Source organism: Salvelinus fontinalis, chromosome 35 (genome assembly GCF_029448725.1).
Source record: "Salvelinus fontinalis isolate EN_2023a chromosome 35, ASM2944872v1, whole genome shotgun sequence".
In the NCBI taxonomy this organism is placed as follows: domain Eukaryota; kingdom Metazoa; phylum Chordata; class Actinopteri; order Salmoniformes; family Salmonidae; genus Salvelinus; species Salvelinus fontinalis.
The window spans coordinates 13,892,697-13,911,339 of NC_074699.1; the positions used below are offsets into that span (position 1 = coordinate 13,892,697).

The 18,643-nt window shown below is 42.9% G+C and overlaps 1 long non-coding RNA gene across 1 annotated transcript in view; it reads left to right on the forward strand.

The window, feature by feature from the left end:
• The window catches only part of LOC129834347 (uncharacterized), a 66,001-nt gene that overhangs the window by 36,047 nt on the left and 11,311 nt on the right, over positions 1-18,643 (forward strand). The window contains exon 3 of the long non-coding RNA XR_008756239.1: positions 15,394-15,449. This is a non-coding gene — a long non-coding RNA (uncharacterized LOC129834347). The remainder of the gene's footprint in view (positions 1-15,393; positions 15,450-18,643) is intronic.

Here is an 18,643-nt window from a genome sequence, read left to right on the forward strand (position 1 = left end):
TTTAATTTTGATGTCATTGATCTACACAAAATACTCCATAATGTCAAAGTGAAAAGAACATTCTACAAATGTTTACAAATTATAAAAAATGTAACGACTAAAATAAAGTCATTGCATAAGTATTCAACCCTTTTGTTTAGGCAAGCCTAAATTTGACTAGGAGTAACATTTGGTTAAACAAATCTCATAACAAATTGCAATATGACCAACCCGTCCTCTGTTCCCCATACATACTACTTCTGTATGTACGGGGGAAACATCCCTTGGTCAAGTATTGAATTTCAAGCACAGATTCAACTACAAAGACCAGGGAGCTTTTTGAAAGCTTCATAAAGAAAGCCAGTGATTGGTAGATGGGTAACAATACCACATCATACATTGAATATCTCTTTAAGCATGGTCAAGTTAATAATTATGCTGTTGATGATGTATTAAATCACCCAGACACATCAAAGATAGTCGACCTTACAGGAAGGAAACTGCTCAGGGATGTCAGCATGAGGCCATTGGTGATTTTAAAACAGCTACAGAGTCCAGTGGCTGTGATGGGAGAAAACTGAGGATGGATCAACAACATTGTAGTTACTCCACAATAATGACCTAAATGACAGTGAAAAGAAGAATAGAAATATGTATATTTTTTTTCTTCCAAACATGCATCCTGTATTCAACAAGGCACTACATTTATACTGCAAGAAAACATGGCAAAAGGAATACACACAAAGCCTTATAATTGGGGCAAATCCAACACAACACATCACTGAGTAAATGCCTTCTAATTTTCAAGCATGGTGGTGGCTGCAGAATGGTATGGATATGCTTGACATTGGCAAAAACTGGGGAGTTTTTCAGGTTAAAAAGAAACGGGATGGAGCTAAGCACAGGCAAAATCCTAGAGGAAAACCTGGTTCAGTCTGCTTTACAATAACCTACAACACAAGGCCACATCTTAACTGGAGTTGCTTACCAAGAAGACAGTGAATGTTCCTGACTGGCCAAGTTATATGTTTTACTTAAATCTGCTTGAAAATCTATGAAAAAAGTGCATAACTGTAATTGGTGCCAAAGGCGTTTCTAACATGTACTGACTAAGAAATATTAAAACTGTTTTCCACTTTGACATTACAGAGTATTTTGTTTTAGATAGTTCACAAAAAAAACACAGTTAAATCTATTTTAATCCCATGTTGTGACAATTATACTCACAGTACAATCAGTAGGGTTTTCCTGATTCATTTACTGGCCCTGTCATTCTTCAAAAAAACATAAACAAGTATTTGAAGTGAACAAAAGGATTTTGGGGTTGATGAGGTACGCTCTTAGAAAAAAACGTCCCCATAGGAGAACCCTTTGAATAACCCTTTTTGGTTCCAGGTAGAACCCTTTTGGTTCCAAGTTTAACTGCGTTGGGTTCGATGCAGACCTCTTTCCACAAAGGGTTCTACATGGAACCCAAAAGGGTTTTACCTGGAACCAAAAAGGGTTCTACCTGGAACCAAAAAGGTTTTTACCTGGAAGCAAAAGGGGTCCTCCTATGGGGACAGCTGAAGAACCCATTCGGAAACATTTTTTGGAAGTGTAGTGCCATCTTGCTTAGATAGTTTAGGCATTCAGAAGTCATAGTCTTCACAAACTATTGAAATGACTGATGCTGACACATTCCACATGTTATTGTTATTGTCAGAGTATCTAAGTTATTTGACTCATAAATACAAATCAGTATGTTGAGTGAAGTATAGAGTGAAGTGAACTTCTCTCCTTCTCCCTTTGCTATTTTTGTCTGTCTGCCTCTCCTTCCATTTCTCTCAAAAACAAACTATTCTCACATTGTATTGTCTCTTTAAACTTGCGTGGCCTTCCCCCACTCTTTCCTAGTCTATTCCCTCAACTGTCATTCTGAGAGGTCCAAAAGCCTGTCTTGTGAGCTGTTCAACATCAAAAATGGTTTGTGTGTTTGTCAGTTTGGCCCTCCAAAGAACTCTTGAGCATGGGGGGCCGTGAAGAGACTCTGGTGAGACAATAGGGGGGACTGGCTCTCCTGTGTGCACAAACATAAATACCCGCCCTTTTACCACCACTACCCCACCCTCTCCAACGCTCCCCATCCAGGTTGTGTAGCTTAACGAATACATCTGAAGATCACCATCAATAATTCAGTCCGCTTGGGTCGGAGCAGAAGGGGTGTGTGGAGAGGGGGGGGGTGGTCTTACAAGTCTCCCCTGGTTAGGCTCATTTGAAGAGCAGGCCTGGCTAACTGAGAGACAGTGGCGAAACAAGGGCTGTGGTCCGAGGGGAATTCGGTCTCCATTACGAGAGCGGAGCGATTTGCTCTGAATTATGTCGAGCCACAGAGACCTGGACCTTTGGGGACAGTGATGTGTCTGATCCCTCAACAAAGAGATCCAAGAGGCCTAGCTTTTTCATCTTTTCAGAGCATATAAAAGCTGACAAGCTCAAAAATGTCAAATTCCACTGGAATGGGGGACATAGAAGTGGGGGTAGTACTTTTGAACTACTTAAATTGTATTTATTAAAAATAAAACAACTAGAGAGGGCAAACATGGTATTTGCTGTATTTTACATATAAAGCACTGAAAGCATGCAATTTACTGTACAATTTTCAATATAAAGTGGTTATCTAGCAAATATTTCATACGGCACCATCGGACACAAGTGTGTCAAATATTTACACTTGGATGATTGTCAAACCGGTAACACTCAACAAATCCTATTCCCCACAAATGCAATAGAATGGTGAAAACATCCATTGCTCTCTAACATAAGGAATAGAGAAACATGTGTAAAGTGATGCATTGCGAGACATGTTGCTAGGACACAGGTGCAAGCTGTCTGTTTGTGTGGCCTTGTGTTCTGCTGCGCTGTGTGTGGGAGTGTGTGTGATAAAACGCTGTGACAGCAGAAATGTTTGTGTGACAAGCAGCCTCTTTTGAGTCTCCTTGGCGGGTTATCGGGCCGGTGAAAAGCAGTCAAAACCTCACAAGCTTCCCCCTCAGAAACCAGCTATTTGTACCGGGTGGCAGAGGGAGGGGGAGCAAGGACACAAAGGAAGAGAAAGAGGGAGAGAACAGTTATGTTTCACTGTTGTTTTTGCAAATGTGATGTGACAAAGTAAAAAAGGGGTCTGTTTGGAAGTGTGTGGCTCTTGAGAGTCTGTGTGTGTTTCATAGTGTGTATGTGTGTAGCCTCTGTGTCAGTCAGCGTGTGTCTGCGTGTGATTGGGATGAGAGAGGGGAATACAACTTTCAGCTTGCCGTTGTCAGAGAAACAGACGCACGTCCATAATTAATGTCCAGTCTTAAGCTCACTGCCGACCCAGCACGGACTGTAAGTCTCGCACACACACACACACACACACACACACACACACACACACACACACACACACACACACACACACACACACACACACACACACACACACACACACACACACACACACACACACGTGTGAGGGCAACATGCTTATATATATGCTGATATATATATATATATATATATATATATATATATATAGAGCAAAAATGTAAATTCAACAAGCAACAATTTCAACGATTTTACTGAGTTACAGTTCATATAAAGAAATCAGTCAATTGAAATAATCTATGGATTTCACTTGACTTTGCCAGGGCGCAGCCATGGGTGGGCTTGGGAGGGCATAGAGCCACCCACTGGGGTAGCCAGGCCCACCCACTGGGGATCCAGGCCCAGACAATCATAATTTGTTTTTCTCCACAAAGGGGCTTTATTAAATACAGACAACTTCTCAGTTTCATCAGCTGTCCAGGTGTCTGGTCTCAGATGATCCCGCAGTTGAAGAAACCGGATGTGGAGGTCCTGGGCTAGCGTGGTTACACATGGTCTGCGGTTGTGAGGCCGGTTGGAAGTACTGCCAAATTATCTAAAACAACGTTGGAGGCGGCTAATGGTAGAGAATTGAACATTCAATTCTCTGGCAGCTGCTTTGGTGGACATTCCTACAGTCGACATGCCAATTGCACCCTCCCTATAAACTTCAGAAATCTGTGGCATTGTGTTGTGTGACAAAATGGCACATTTTAAAGTGGACTTTAATGTCCCCAGCACAAGGTGCACCTGTATAATGATCATGCTGTTTAATCAGCTTCTTGATATGCCACACCTGTCAGGTGGATGAATTATGCAAAAGAGAAATGCTCACAAACAGGGTTGTAAACAAATTTGTACACGTCATTTGAGATAAATAATATTTTTAAGTTTATGAAACATTTCTGGGATCTTTTATTTCACCTTATGAAGCATGGGACCTACCCTTTAAATATTGGTTTGATATTTTTGTTCAGTATACATATATACCACTCTACAAATGTCTTGTTAATGAACAAACTATAGTTTTGGCAAGTCGGTTAGGACATCTACTTTGTGCATGACACAAGTAATTTTTCCAACAATTGTTTACAGACAGATTATTTTATTTATAATTCACTGTATCACAATTCCAGTGGGTCAGAAGTTTACATACATTTGCTTGACATCATGGGAAAATCTAAAGAAAAAATCTAAAGAAAATCTAAAGAAATCAGCCAAGACCGCAGAATTTTTTTTGTAGACCTCCACAAGTCTGGGATCAATTTCCAAACACTTTAAGGTACCACGTTCAGCTGTACGAACAATAGTACGCAAGTATAAATACCATGGGACCACGCAGCCGTCATACCGCTCAGGAAAAAGACGCGTTCTGTCTTCTAGAGATGAATGTATTTCGGTGCGAAGAGTGCAAATCAATCCCAGAACAACAGCAAAGGACCTTGTGAAGATGCTGGAGGAAACAGGTACAAAATGATCAACAGTAAAACGAGTCCTATATCGACATAACCTGAAAAGCCGCGCAGCAAGGAAGAATCCACTGCTACAAAACCGCCATAAAAAAGCCAGACTACAGTGGGGAGAACAAGTATTTGATACACTGCCGATTTTGCAGGTTTTCCTACTTACAAAGCATCTAGAGGTCTGTAATTTTTTATCATAGGTACACTTCTACTGTGAGAGATGGAATCTAAAACAAAAATCCAGAAAATTACATTGTATGATTTTTAAGTAATTAATTTGCATCTCTGAAAACTTCCTGAAGGCACTGTAAATATACATGTCTGTAACACTAAACAGATAGGACCAACTATGTGCAGAGTAGCAGCTTTTGATCAACCTCTCTGTGACCTGACATCAGTACACAGCGTGACATACAGTAGGGTATATATCCACCAGAGATAGACAATAGGCACACACCTTGTATCATAAAATCAAAAGCATGGCTCAGTTACATTGTCCACATCCACCCTGATGCAACAAACAACTCATGAATATATGTAAACAAGTCATCAGAACCAAATTCAATATTTTTGAATGTTCCTTTCCAACAGGTCGTTTTTATCCTTCTTTGTCCTTATCAGGGACCAGTCTGCCCGCTCTCCCTCTCTCCCTCTCTCCCTCTCTCCCTCTCTCTCTCTCTCTCTCTCTCTCTCTCTCCCTCTCTCTCTCTCTCTCTCTCTCTCTCTCTCTCTCTCTCTCTCTCTCTCTCTCTCTCTCTCTCTCTCTCTCTCTCTCTCTCTCTCTCTCTCTCTCTCTCTCTCTCTCTCTCTCTCTCTCTCTCTCTCTCTCTCTCTCTCTCTCTCTCTCTCTCTCTGTCTCTCCTCTCTCTCTCGCTCTCTCTCTCGCTCTCTCCCTCGCTCGCTCTCTCCCTCGCTCTCTCCCTCTCACTCTCTCTCCTTCCCTCTCTCTCCCTCTCCCTCTCCCTCGCTCTCGCTCTCTCTCGCTCTCTCTCGCTCTCTCTCTCTCTTGCTCTCTCTCCTTCTCTTTCTTTCTCTCTCCTCTTCTCTTTCTCTCCCTCTTCTCTTTCTCTCCCTCTTCTCTTTCTCTCCCTCTTCTCTCTCTCTCCCTCATCTCTCTCTCTCTCTCTCTCTCCTTCTATCTCTCCCTCTCTCTCTCTCTCTGCATCACTGGACTAATTGAGTAGCTAAACAAACAAATTAATCACTGGCGTTCGCTGAAGACGGACAGGTCTGGAGAGGTGATGTTCATCAAACTCCCCCAATTTGTTTTTTTAATCCCTGCAGCAATTTATTTGCTAAATATGCACATTTCTTTCCCTGAAATCTTTTTTCCACGGCCAAGGTTAACCGTACACATGCTCATTCACTATTTATGATTTTGCATAGAGGATACAATTTTTTTTCTTCTCCACCCTCTCTCTCTCTCATCTTCTCTCGGATTCAGAGTATCCCGGTGCATTAATCAAAAATAATGAATAAAATGATCCGTCTGACAATGCTCATAGCCTCCCAGGTTTCAGGAGAATAGCCGACCAACTTTATTAATCAACACTCCCTGATTAATTGTTACAAAGTGTCATCCATAAATGTCCCTTCATTTTAATAGTACTTTGCTCAACACTAACAATATCCCCTGTGAATTCAGATTTATTGAGGCCGTAGCGATTGGAGAGAGAAGGGTGGTATGTTTCTGGGGGAGTACGCGGGAGCACATATGTTCATCCCAATACACCTGCCGTTTGAGAGTAGGCTTTGGAAGAACTAAAAACATTCCCAACACTTCAAATTAAGAATTGAATGTGAGGCCCCCACAACAGTAGTTTTGAGAGTGGGCCTAAAGGCAGTTTGTAGCCAGCGCCTGGCTGTGTTGCCCTTTCTGGACCCTGTCCCCAATTCAGCAGAGAAGGTGAGGCGTCGGAGTAAACCATTAAGGGTGACAGTTTCACTTTTCTCCCCCTAATTACTTGTTCCTGCCCATGTGGCATTTCTTAGAAAAATTTGTTGAATAATGACCGGCATTAAAATGGAGGCTCTTAAGAATTTATATGCACTGCTTAATTCATCATGTACTTTCTTTATCTCCTCTCCAGATTTATATCCAAAGTGTCGCTGGCCCCCTCTGCCTTATGACAGCGCCGTCATTTTCTTAAGGGCACAGCATGCACATCAGTGACAAATCCTCTCAGACACATCGGCGGTCCATCAACTTGCGTCTGTGGGTGGACCGTGTATGTTTTCTGTTTGTGAAGCAGACGTCACACGAAGACAGAGAGCTTGAGGAGTGTTTTACCTGCTCACTGTGCCCCCCCCTCCCCCGTCCACCCCCCAATCCCCATCCCCCGGCCTCCCCGTACTCAGATTGGTCACGGATGGATGTACCTCTTCCTGTCTTGCCGCTCTTCGCTATTCAACACCTATCATCATGTCTGTATGGATTCCTCATTAGAAGACAACAGCCTCAGCTCACTGGGAACCTTTTTGACCAATGTGTCCAAATGACAGTGTCCAAGAGTGTCGTGACAGCGTCATTTGTCATGGGAAATTCATGTCATATATTCACACCGAAGCGATGGTGTCCAACACTTCAGCAATGAGTGCTGGTGCGTTCTCCAAAGCATGTAACCTTTCAAATAACCTTTGCGGTCTCTGCTGGTTTTGTTTGTAAGAGTGATTAACAGCAACAGCCTCTGGCAGAGAGAGTCTTTATGAGCTGGGTGACTCTTCTGCGTCTGACCATAACAGACACTTGATCCTGCATATCCATCAGCGCACGTAGAATAAAACGCGGCGTGCTTTCCCAGACACGCTGTCAGACTTTGATGAATGCCAATAAGAACACAAGCATTCCCAGGTGAGGAATCTGCCCTTCCTGCGACTTAAGAAGAAGTAGGCTTCTGTAATGGGTCCAGGACATCAAGCTGTGTTACAAATGTAGATATGTATGAAGATTTCACTCTGATATTAGCTGTGTGTGTGTGTGTGTGTGCGGTATGTGTGTGTCTGTTCCACGGCGTGTCCTCTTTCTTTGCCTTATTAAAATATGCACACTTTTTAGGCTCACATTAGAATGATTTATGTAACATATCAGCCGGAGCATTCTAAGAGCCACCTACAGCCTCCCCTCATTGCTGTTGTTTTTTACTATTTCATCTTGGTAATTTACTACACACTCTCCAGAGCATACTTTCTTACGGCTGCTTCTTTCAAGGGCATTTGTGTGGGTCTACCGCCGTTGCGCCAATGTAATATCTACCATCGCGTACAGAAATCACTGAGTTACGGTACCGCTGATAAAACACAGGAGACCAGGGCCGGTAAGGTCTATGGTAATTAGTTAATTAGGCTAGCGTTGATGACCAACATCTGGTGGTACTGGGACACCTATAATAGCATCAAACTATGCTGGTGGTATGTCAGTCAGGAAAGCATGCATAATAAAGTAGAGAGACATCTAGGTGGCACCACTGTCAGTTCCAATGTAGAAGTCAGCTTCTATGTCTAATCTATGTCTCCTCCTATTTAGAAAGAGTAAACGTACCCCTCCACTAAAACCAAATATAGTCTAGTTATCGTACTGCCCCGTCCCATTAAAATATGACAACAGTGAATACATTACCAGGGGTGCCAAGTTAAATACTCAGATCCCTGACCTAATGAAATTACAGGTTCCCCCTGTCGCGACTGCGTTCCTCTAGGCCTACCAGTATTTCCATGGTAATTATATGCAAATAATGGAATAGACGACAGACGTTTAACCCCAAAGTACGAGGACGGAACAGAATGAATCAGATTTGACTTTTCCCCACACTCGTTAATGGTGGATTTTAAATACCCGGTTTGGTGTTCTCCATGTTTAAATTGTGTGTTCTCTTTATCCTCAGGCAAGTATGCTCAAAAGTGATGGGTTGTCTTGGAACACCCTGTGCCACCGACACACATTTTGCCACACCCTGCTCCTCTGTCCTCTCACTCTTCTCTGCTGTGCCTCTCATGGCCTTGGGTGGCAGTACCATGATGACAATGTGACACATTAAAAGGAGTGATGGCATGGCACCGTGTCACTAGGAGCCACTCAGCCCATCTGTTCCAGTCCTACCATACTGTCAATCTTCCGTGCTATTTTAGGGAGAATTTACAAGCCACAATGAAGCAGTTGCTCTAGCATCCACCACACAACCCCATCATGACACATGCACTGTTTCAATATGGTACAAAAGAGGATATGTACTGTAGTACAGGTGTTCTGACTGCTGCCGGCTGTGACAACACACACACACACATCCACACACCCTCCTTCCCTCCTTTGATGCTATGTATCAATCAAGGACGACAGCTTTTAAATGTGAAGCTCTGACATGATAGGAGATGCATGCCAGGGGGCTTTCCTTCATAACAACAAGCAGAGCCCCGTAACGGGTCCAATCAGCTGTGGGGGATGACTGTGCAGACAGGTTTGATGGCAGGCACTCCCCCCTCCCCATCCCCACACCTCCATCTCTCTCTCTGATAACTATCACTGTCAGATGGAAACAGAGCCCAATGTATGACAATTTGTTCATTATCATAGTGAATAGATTTTCACAGGCTCTTCAACAAGACTCGCAGCTCGATGAATATCAAGCAGGCCTCTTTTTGTCCTAGGGGCAAAATTTGGGAAATAACATCCCTTCCTCTCTCTTGCTCTCTTCCCTCAAGTAAAAACGATGACACCTCAAATAGCTATCAGTTAGTCTAGTGTGTGTGTGCCTGCGTGTGTGTGTGTGTGTGTGTGCGTGCATGTGCATGTGTGCGTGTGTAAGAGAGGCAGCAAGAGAGGAAGAGAGACTGAGAGAGTGAAAGAGGGGAGGAAGTAAGTACAAGGCCAAAGAGAGACAGGCGTGAACACAAGCAAATATTTTTTGATAATTCATTAGCCCATCTTCACCGCTTTTTGGTTCAACAAAATGATGAGTGAGCTTCACACCACACACACAGCAGTGAAGCAGAGGTTAGGGCCTAGGGGTGATTTTTCCGCCATGGCAGGGGAAGGGAAATGGGTCGGCTAGGAGCTGTCCATCTGCTGGAGCGTGCTCAGTTGACCAGAGCTCTGTGTAATTAAAAGCCCTATTAGCCCTGTCGACTGAACTGAAGTTAACCCCAAACACAGTGGAGGGGCATGGATCCCACATCAAGACCTGGCAACCCAACACCCTCCACGTAGCCTCCTCACCTACGAAGCCCCGCCTATAGCTCTCCTCTAAAAAGAGAGAGTAAGCCAGGAACCAAAGATACGTTAGGAGGTGTAGAGGGCCAGATAATTGAGTAGGGGCAGAAAATAATGAGATAGTGTCAGACCGTCTGTTCATTACTCCTCCTGGTGTTTTTTCTCTCTCTGTCTCTTATTTATTCCATATTATTTCGAAGGATCATATTCGATACAGCTCATGTGCTGGAGTCCAATGGTCCTTTTGAGCAGGTTTTTGGAGAAGATAATTTATTAAAATGACTTTTTACTCATTTTGTTTAATGTATGCACTTTAACAATTAATAACCCAAGCGCTGGAGATTTTCACTAAAGGCCATTAATTTGTATAAATCTGCCGCCACTGACAGAGGAGATTTTTTATACTGATCAGGAGAAAGTGAAATTATTCTCTCGCCTCAGGTTAAATATTACTTTCTTCAGGAATGCTGCTGGTCTCTACGCCTGCTTTCTGACCTTGTCATTGATCGTAGCGATCTGCCCCCAAGTCTGCTGCTGCAGGGGGAAAACGTTATTTTCTGTTTGTTTCATTCCTTCACTTTTCTGGTGCTATCAGAAAGGCAAGCAGAGCAGATGTGAAGACTCAAGGCCTTTTAAATAGCTCTGCTTTGTATCCCTACCAACCTCCCTGTCTGGCTGGCCCGGCCTACCAGTGCATATGTGGACCGTCTGTTGTTGCTAGCAGTTTAATTGCAGAACATGTGCATGTGTGTGTGTGTGAGTGTGTGTATGTGTGTGTCTGACTATGAGTGAGTGTGTGCTTGTTCTGATTATTATTTTTGTCCATAGCTGCCCATTAACTGAACACACATAACACTGCCTAATGGCCTCCATGTCGGTCTGTAACCTAAGCGCTCTGCTCCCGTTTAAATAGTTGATCCCAACAACACAACAGACCTTTTCTCTTCCCAGCGGCATGGATGTGTTGGCCAGATCATTGCCCGGTGGTCTTCATTCATGACCATGTCTTACTTTGAACATTTCTAAAATAAAAATCCTAATTGGGTGTAACCGTGTTAATTTGTAACATTTCTCTCTTGTCTAGAAGGTGTTAGCCTCCATTCGTGTCTCCATGCTGTCCCAGTTTAGATGTTTATTTACAGGCGTTAAATGATATAGGGTGGAGTTGTCCTAGAACTACCCGTAGGTCATCTTATAGACCTATTTCTGAATAACATCTATAATACACCAACGCAAGATTGACCCAGGAACCAACTCCTAATGTTGAAGATTGCTTATCAGAACCATCACGTACTTCTCAAAACGTAAATACATGAACCCCTCCTAGAATGGAAATGATGCACTGGGCTCAATTAATGAATTAATGCATTCCAAATGTATTCCTCAAATCGAATTTTCCTTGTCCTCTCTCTTTCTCTCCTTTTTCTCTGGCCCATTCCTTCCTCCCTCTTTCTGGTGGTACTTTTAAGTTCAGAGACTGAGAGCATGTCTTCATTAGCTGCATTAACATTCACAGGCTGTAGTAAATTCTGACAGTGAAAAGGTCCCCGTAACCTTTAGTCGTGCAGAAATTTACTTCCCAAGAAAATTACAGCTGGCACTGTCTTAATTAATGGTGGCTTTCTTTTCTGAAAATCCAGGGCTTGTCAGCTGAAAGAAATATATAAATAAAAGGGAGGAAGAGGGAAATGAGGAAGAGTGGGAGAAAATACTAAATGGCTGGTTACAAGAAGGGGCCTTGAGATTGAAAATAGTGATTAAAAAAAGTAGCACATACAGATTTCACAATATTGCTCTGTTTGTTGCGGTGAGGGGGGTTGTGCTGCAGCGAGTAGATTCGGATCTACTCTCTCTCTCCCCCCCCTCTCTATTTTTGTCTTCCAAAGTGGTATAAAATGGGAGCTTTTGTGAAAACTAATACATATTTTATCCCTGGCTATCTCCTGGGTGCATATTGTTTACTTGGGTTCAGTGAGGGAACACAGAATCCATCTTCACATGGACTACTGCTGCCACACTGATCGGGTCACAAACAAATCAGAATAATCCCAACACACTGCAACCCAAAACAGCACAGGAAGGGAACGAACGAGGCCGGCCGGACCTGCTCAGGATGACTGAAGGGGGCCCACAGGAGGTCTGCTTAAAAAGGATTTTGTATGCTGAGATTCTGTTTCCATGGCTGGCTGTGACCCTTAGGGCTTGATCATTAAACATCACCAGAGGGAGAATTTCTCTCCGGTCTTTTGTTTTTCCTCAGACGCTAATTAGGGTTGTGACTCACAGCAGCGTTGATAGACAAATGTCAGAAGGCTCTCATGTCGGTTCATAATTGCCGAAATGAAAGCCGGGGGGAGACTGAGAGTGGTAGACAGCTCAGCTCACACGAATGGGTCTCCATCTGAAATAAAAAAGGAAAAATGAATAACAGAAAATGGGTGAGAGGATCTTTGTGTCTTTCACTCTATTGACCAACATTACAGGTGGACCTGTGAGTGTGATCAGTTGCATAAATGCACCAGAATAACAAGACAAGAAAGTATGAACAAAACAGAAACTCCTACCCAGATAACTTCATGTTTATCTAAAAGTGGTTGTTGTACTGAGAATGTGTGCCACCCAAACAGCCACAGGTTAATCTTGGCAATAATTTTTTTAACACTAGAGATTTTGGCAAACTAACGACGGGTATTTAGGGCTTTTATATTTGAACAAACGGTCAGGTGCCTGCAGACAGAGCTGCGTGGTTGTTTAGCATTGTGTGACACCTTCATTAAAATGAACTCTGAGCATTGCCCCACACATTTCCACATTGCCTAATTTCAAAGCCACGGCACCATTATTCAGCCTTCTAAAATGATGAGCGTGCAGCATGTCACAGACGGTTTTAAATAACCTCGCAAATTGTGCAATCAAATAACTTTATCACATTTACAAAGACCTCTCTCCCCTCATCGTTTTGGCGACTTCAAGCGACTTGCACACATTACTATTACTTCAGCGGCACAATAAGGTATACCAATTATATCAACGAATCAAAACTATTAGGAGATAGGGGGTATCTAAATTTCTCATGTCAAGCCTGGAGTCAGCTTATTAAAATAGTTCTCTAATGAGCGTCTTCCTGCCAGTGTGTCTCTGCCTCTTCTCTCCTCCGGCACCATCCACTAACCTCAGAACCTTCAACGGCACTGTGGAGGCGAGCTTTCATAAAGAACTCAATGTCACTCGGTTGCCACAGCCTCTCTACGTTGTCAACATGTCTCCGAGATCCACGTAACAGCACATAGGTCATTTTTGAGCAAAAGTCAAAAGAAAAACACACATCAGTCGTACATCTGTAGGAGCGCTCATGAACATTTCTACTGTAAACTGGGATTCTTTGTAACGAGTGTCAACACAAATAGATAATGTAGTTAATGTGATTTAATAAATAATATCATTTTACTGAGCTGTGGCATAAAGTCACTCAGGCTATCGAGAAAAAAAAGAGAACCAATTATAACACCGTCTTTCAATTCTATCTCTTATTTCCCTTTGTTTATTCAGAGCAGGCCTATTTGGAATAGCTCATACACCCTTTCCCCTGCCTCTGTCCCCAGGACCGGGGTGTGTGAGCCTCCATGTTCCCCCTGTGATGATAAACGGCTGCTGATTCCATGATTCCAATTTGTAATTTTCTGAGCGCAGAGGTAGGACTGGGACAATTGATCAACTTGAGCAGCAACTTGAGCACCCCTCTTTCTCTACCTCCCTCTTCCTTCTTCCCTGCCCAAATACCCTCTTTAAATATTTAACTAGATTTATGAATGGTCACCGTCTCCCATCTATTTATACCTCTTATATTGACAGGAAATACATTCATGGGCAGTCAGGAAGAGGAATTACATTTGGGTTTCCTGGAGTGAAACCACAGGTTTGATGGAGTGCAGATGGCGTACTGTAGGTGACTGTCAATCAGAACAGGAGTAAAGTTCAGACACTCCTGTCTTCATGTACTCCCTCTTAGTTAAATTAACCCAGTCTAGGTGATGATGTAATGTAGTGTAGTTCATGAATTGAAGGTCATAGCTAGATACAATATTTCAAATAATAATTGTAACCAAAACATCATGTTTTTCTAACATAACATCTGCTAGGATGTGACTAAACCATAGTGCCATTTGTGAATAAACCATTGTAGCACTTTGTTTTCTCTTCAGTAGTGATGTGTTGTATAGGCTCTGTTAGAACTATGTATTCATACATGTTAATTGAGTGAGAAGTCATCTGTTGATCATGCATCCCCCTCTCAGAAAGCAGTGAGGTCAGCAGAACGCAGTGCCCCTGGGGATCAGATCTGACACAGTCTCAGGGTTCATCAGCAGCAGACACTAGGCTTAGCACCAGCCAGAGACACTGCAGAGTCGCCACCGTACTAGCCTCGGCTCTCTCAGGGGATGAGGCCCTTCGATCTGATTATTTGGGAAGGACAAAGTGCTTTTGTTGATGAAGAGCCACGCTGAAATCTGGGAGTTGAGAAATCAATGGGTTCCACGGGGCCCTGGAACATTGATCACGGTGCACATTGACAATCCATGCCTTGGTTAGCTATGCAAGTGAATGAGGAAGAATTTGCCACTTGTGAAAGTTTTTATGCCATCTTGTTTTTTGCCTCGTCCTGTATGATTTGTATTGACAGGCCTGGCTCAGACATGATTAATAATCTCCCGCTCTAAAGTTTGAGCTCCTGGCTGTGTGTCTGCTAGACAGAAAAGAGACAAACAAAGTTTTCTGCCTCAGCCCCTGAGCTTGATACGTGCCTTGCGAACATCTCCGTTTTTTAATTCCCTGTTTGGATCCTGTGTGAGTTGGGCAAAAAAATAGGTATTTCTGATAGTTTGCTGCAGAATCAATCGCTGGGCTCAGAGACACTCAAATCACTCAAATGAGGGTCTCTCATTATAGGGGGACGTTGTTTGTCCAGGAAGCCTTTTCCTAGCACCTTGTTAGAGATGTCCAATCCCCGTAATTGGATTCGTCTGTGTGAGTGGAGCCGGCATTGACAGACGCCTTCGACTGAGAGCCGCATAAATGACAAATGTTCCCCTCGTTTTAAAGCTGACCGTTTAAAGGCATGACATCTCGTTATTATCCCGGAGAAGGGTTTGAAGGTTTTGGCGATCACACTGTTTAAATCCTGTCTACCTTCCTCGAGCAGTGAGTGAGAATTCATTCTATTAGGGGATGTTGGTGATGGGTAGCGTAGCACACAGCTGGTTTCTATTTTAATTGAGAACATCTTCAACCATGTTAACACGAAAAACAAAACTTCAAACATTTTACAGGCACACTTACGGTATGTCCTCTGTAATTCATTTTCAGGTATGAAAACCTCTACTGAAAGACCCATCCCTTCAACACCAACATTCCAAACACAGGTGACTGCTTTCCTGTTCCTCATGTTGTTGTTGTTTTCTGAAATGAGTCGTGGTTTTGATTAACATAGCTGACAGATTCGTTTAGATCTTAAGTAATTGAATATGGTCTCGTAACACGTGAGTCATGACATCTGCATTGCATTTTGAATTAGTTTCCTATACAGACAAAGTTTGTGTGTGCGTGCTTGCGTGGGCGCGTGTTTGTTCATGTTGGTGTGAGGTCAATAACTAAAGTGACAGGAGGTCAAACATAGGATCTGCTGTAGGAGAGTTATGTATGTACCAGGGCAGTGTTGGTCAGAACACAGTTACTGAAGGGGTGACTTTAATTCACTGATATGTGGAGTAGGATGGGTGAGCAGGCACTAAAACCCAGACATTTCCATGGGGTGGATTTATTGGGTGGGAACCTGCTCATTTCCTGACATCATTAGCTGATTAGGTGGCTGATGGCAGAACCTTGCAGCTTGAGTGACCATGAGGAGTCAGCCAGCTCACAGTCAAAATAACGTGTTGTTTTTCCCTCAATGGGAAAATGTGAATATGTAATTAATAATTAGTAAAAAGTGACTATCACAGGGCAGTTTACAATCTGTCGAACGTTTGTTTGCAAACTGCTATTTTTGGATGAAAATAGCAATGTGTAAAATCTCCTCAAAATTCAACAACAATTCTGAACATCATGGGTTGTAGTGTAACAGACCCAATGATGTGGTAAATCTCAGTGCTGGTGGCAGCGCTACAGGTTTGGCAGAGTAATATTTGTTCTATGTTCACAACCAGAGCTGGACAAAAATAATGTCCAGTATAAATAAAAAACAGTTGACTTTTTTGCTGCTTATGATGTTTTAACAAAACAATTGGGATAAACATTAGGCTACTGTGTACGGCCTCCGCTGGCAAAATCAATGCCATAACCAATTGTGTTACCGCTGAGACCAGCTTTTTGTCGGTCTTAAATATCCCGGTTGCGCTCACTGAAATTGGCATATAAGGACACACCTAAAATATTTCCACCCTCCCAACAGCGCAAGCCATCTGACGTTGGACAGGTAAAAATCTGAACCTGGCGTAATGCTGGAAAATGCCATTTATTAACTAGGGTTTGCGCGACGGAATTACAAACTAATGTGCGTTTGACACTTACCCCCAGTCTAAAATAGAACAACATAAGTGACATGATTTGGTTTTGGTGCTGGTGCTGTTGCTTTGTGGTCTTGCACTGTGATGTGGTCCACTTTGCTGTTGAGTTGTACTTTTGGAACTGCACACTCATGTTTTAAAGTGATGAGCTGTCTTCCCACAGGCCATCTATCTTGTTCCCCTCCTGGAAGGTTCTTCCTGTGCACAGACTGATTTAACACCAGCTGGGTCAAAACTCACTGTTTCCTGTGAGAGGTGGAAGTGGAAAGGGCACACAGGAACAGAGTAGGTATGCAACAGGGTGGTGTGTGTTTGTGTGTTTCCAGAGAGGGATGATCTATGTGGATGTTTGTGTGAAGGACTGTCTTGCAGTAAGTGTCTGAGGCAAAACAATTAGGGATGGTGGATTGCAGATGCCGTTGGATTCTATAATTATCTTTTGTGAAAGAATGTAACTATTTTTGTCTAATTTTCCATACAGGAAGAAACATGGCTACTTTTATTGTCATAACCATGTTGTGTAAGATCTAGGACCTTACATTTGTACATTCATCTTTATGATTGAGACATATTATATTAGTAAATCCCACATTTCTCTCCACAACGCTGACCCAATGCCACATGATATTCCATGTGGATAGCCAAAGCTGCGTACATAAATATGGCATTTGGTGTTGCATTTAATTCGGACTTGCATTCAATAAAATAATATGATTCTTTAATACAGAGAACCTGCAAAACCCTCCATGTTGCATCCCGTTCCCTCCCCCCTTTTCCTAAATCTTCAACAGACCAGAGGTAATTCCGGTGAACGCTCCTTGTTGTTGCTATTATCTGCTTTATTGAACACAGCTTCCTGTTTCCATGGCCATTTACATAAACAGAGAACAGTACATATTAAAGAAGCAGCCAATGACTCATGACTGGTGGGCCATGTGGCCCCTGGGTCTCCACCACCCTCCTCTTCCTCCTCCCCCTGCCTCTTCCTCCCCCTCCACTCTCACCCCCCCCCCCCCCCAAGAAAGGGTGCTATCCCCCGTCCTCTCTACCTCTGCAATGCAAACTCTTACATTAAATTGTGATAGATGAACAACGGAGGCCATTCATACAAATCAATGACTTTAGTGTATGTGTCATTAGCCTGAGAGATGCAGGCAGCGGTCAGTGCTATAAATCAAGCGATGATCGGCCTGTCTGCGATCCAGCGTGCAGCTGCGCAACTGCATGCATTACAGAGGAGCAGCGAAAAGAGGAGAGAAGAGTGGAGAATGGTTAAAATGTCTAAATGGAGAAACTTACCTGCTACAATCTTTTAGGCAGAACCATGGTCAGACAGTGAATTGGCTGCCCCTTTCAGTATATGAATCAACCATACACCAGGCCACCTAGCCAAACCAGAAGCCCAATGCCAATACCATCATCAGAGAGCCAGCCATCTAGAAACCCTAAGAGACAAGAGTCAATATGAGAGTCCTGAATGTCCGCCTCTCCTCCTCCTACACCACGATGGGGAAAATCATTTCCAACATTCACTAGGGAATACCTGATTTAATTGAGGTCTAATATAGGTAAAATGGTGGAGGAAAAGGTTGTGGATAGAATGTCAGCAACATAGATGCTGAGAATACCTTATCCAATTGCCCTAAAATGGTATCATAATTGACATGCGTATAGGATACAGGAAACATAGAAATATTTGGCCTGTGAGGGTCAATTCTGAAGTGTGTGTAACTATGCATAAAAATATAGTAAATATAACGTGTAAGTGGATCATAGTGGAAATAAAAGCATACCAAACAAAAATGAATATTACATCTATAGATTAAATGACCGAGGGAGAGAAAAATAAACATTTCAGAGAGCTTCATTTGTCTACAATTTTGACAAACCGTTTTAGAACATCTACATAGTCAGTGTGGGGGCATTCTGCCAGAATTGGCAATACAGCCTGCATATTATGATTTCAACAAGGGTTTGCACTGAACTACAGCCAGACGGTTGATTTACAGAGAACGAGAAAAACAAAACAATTTCATTTCAAATGGCCCAAC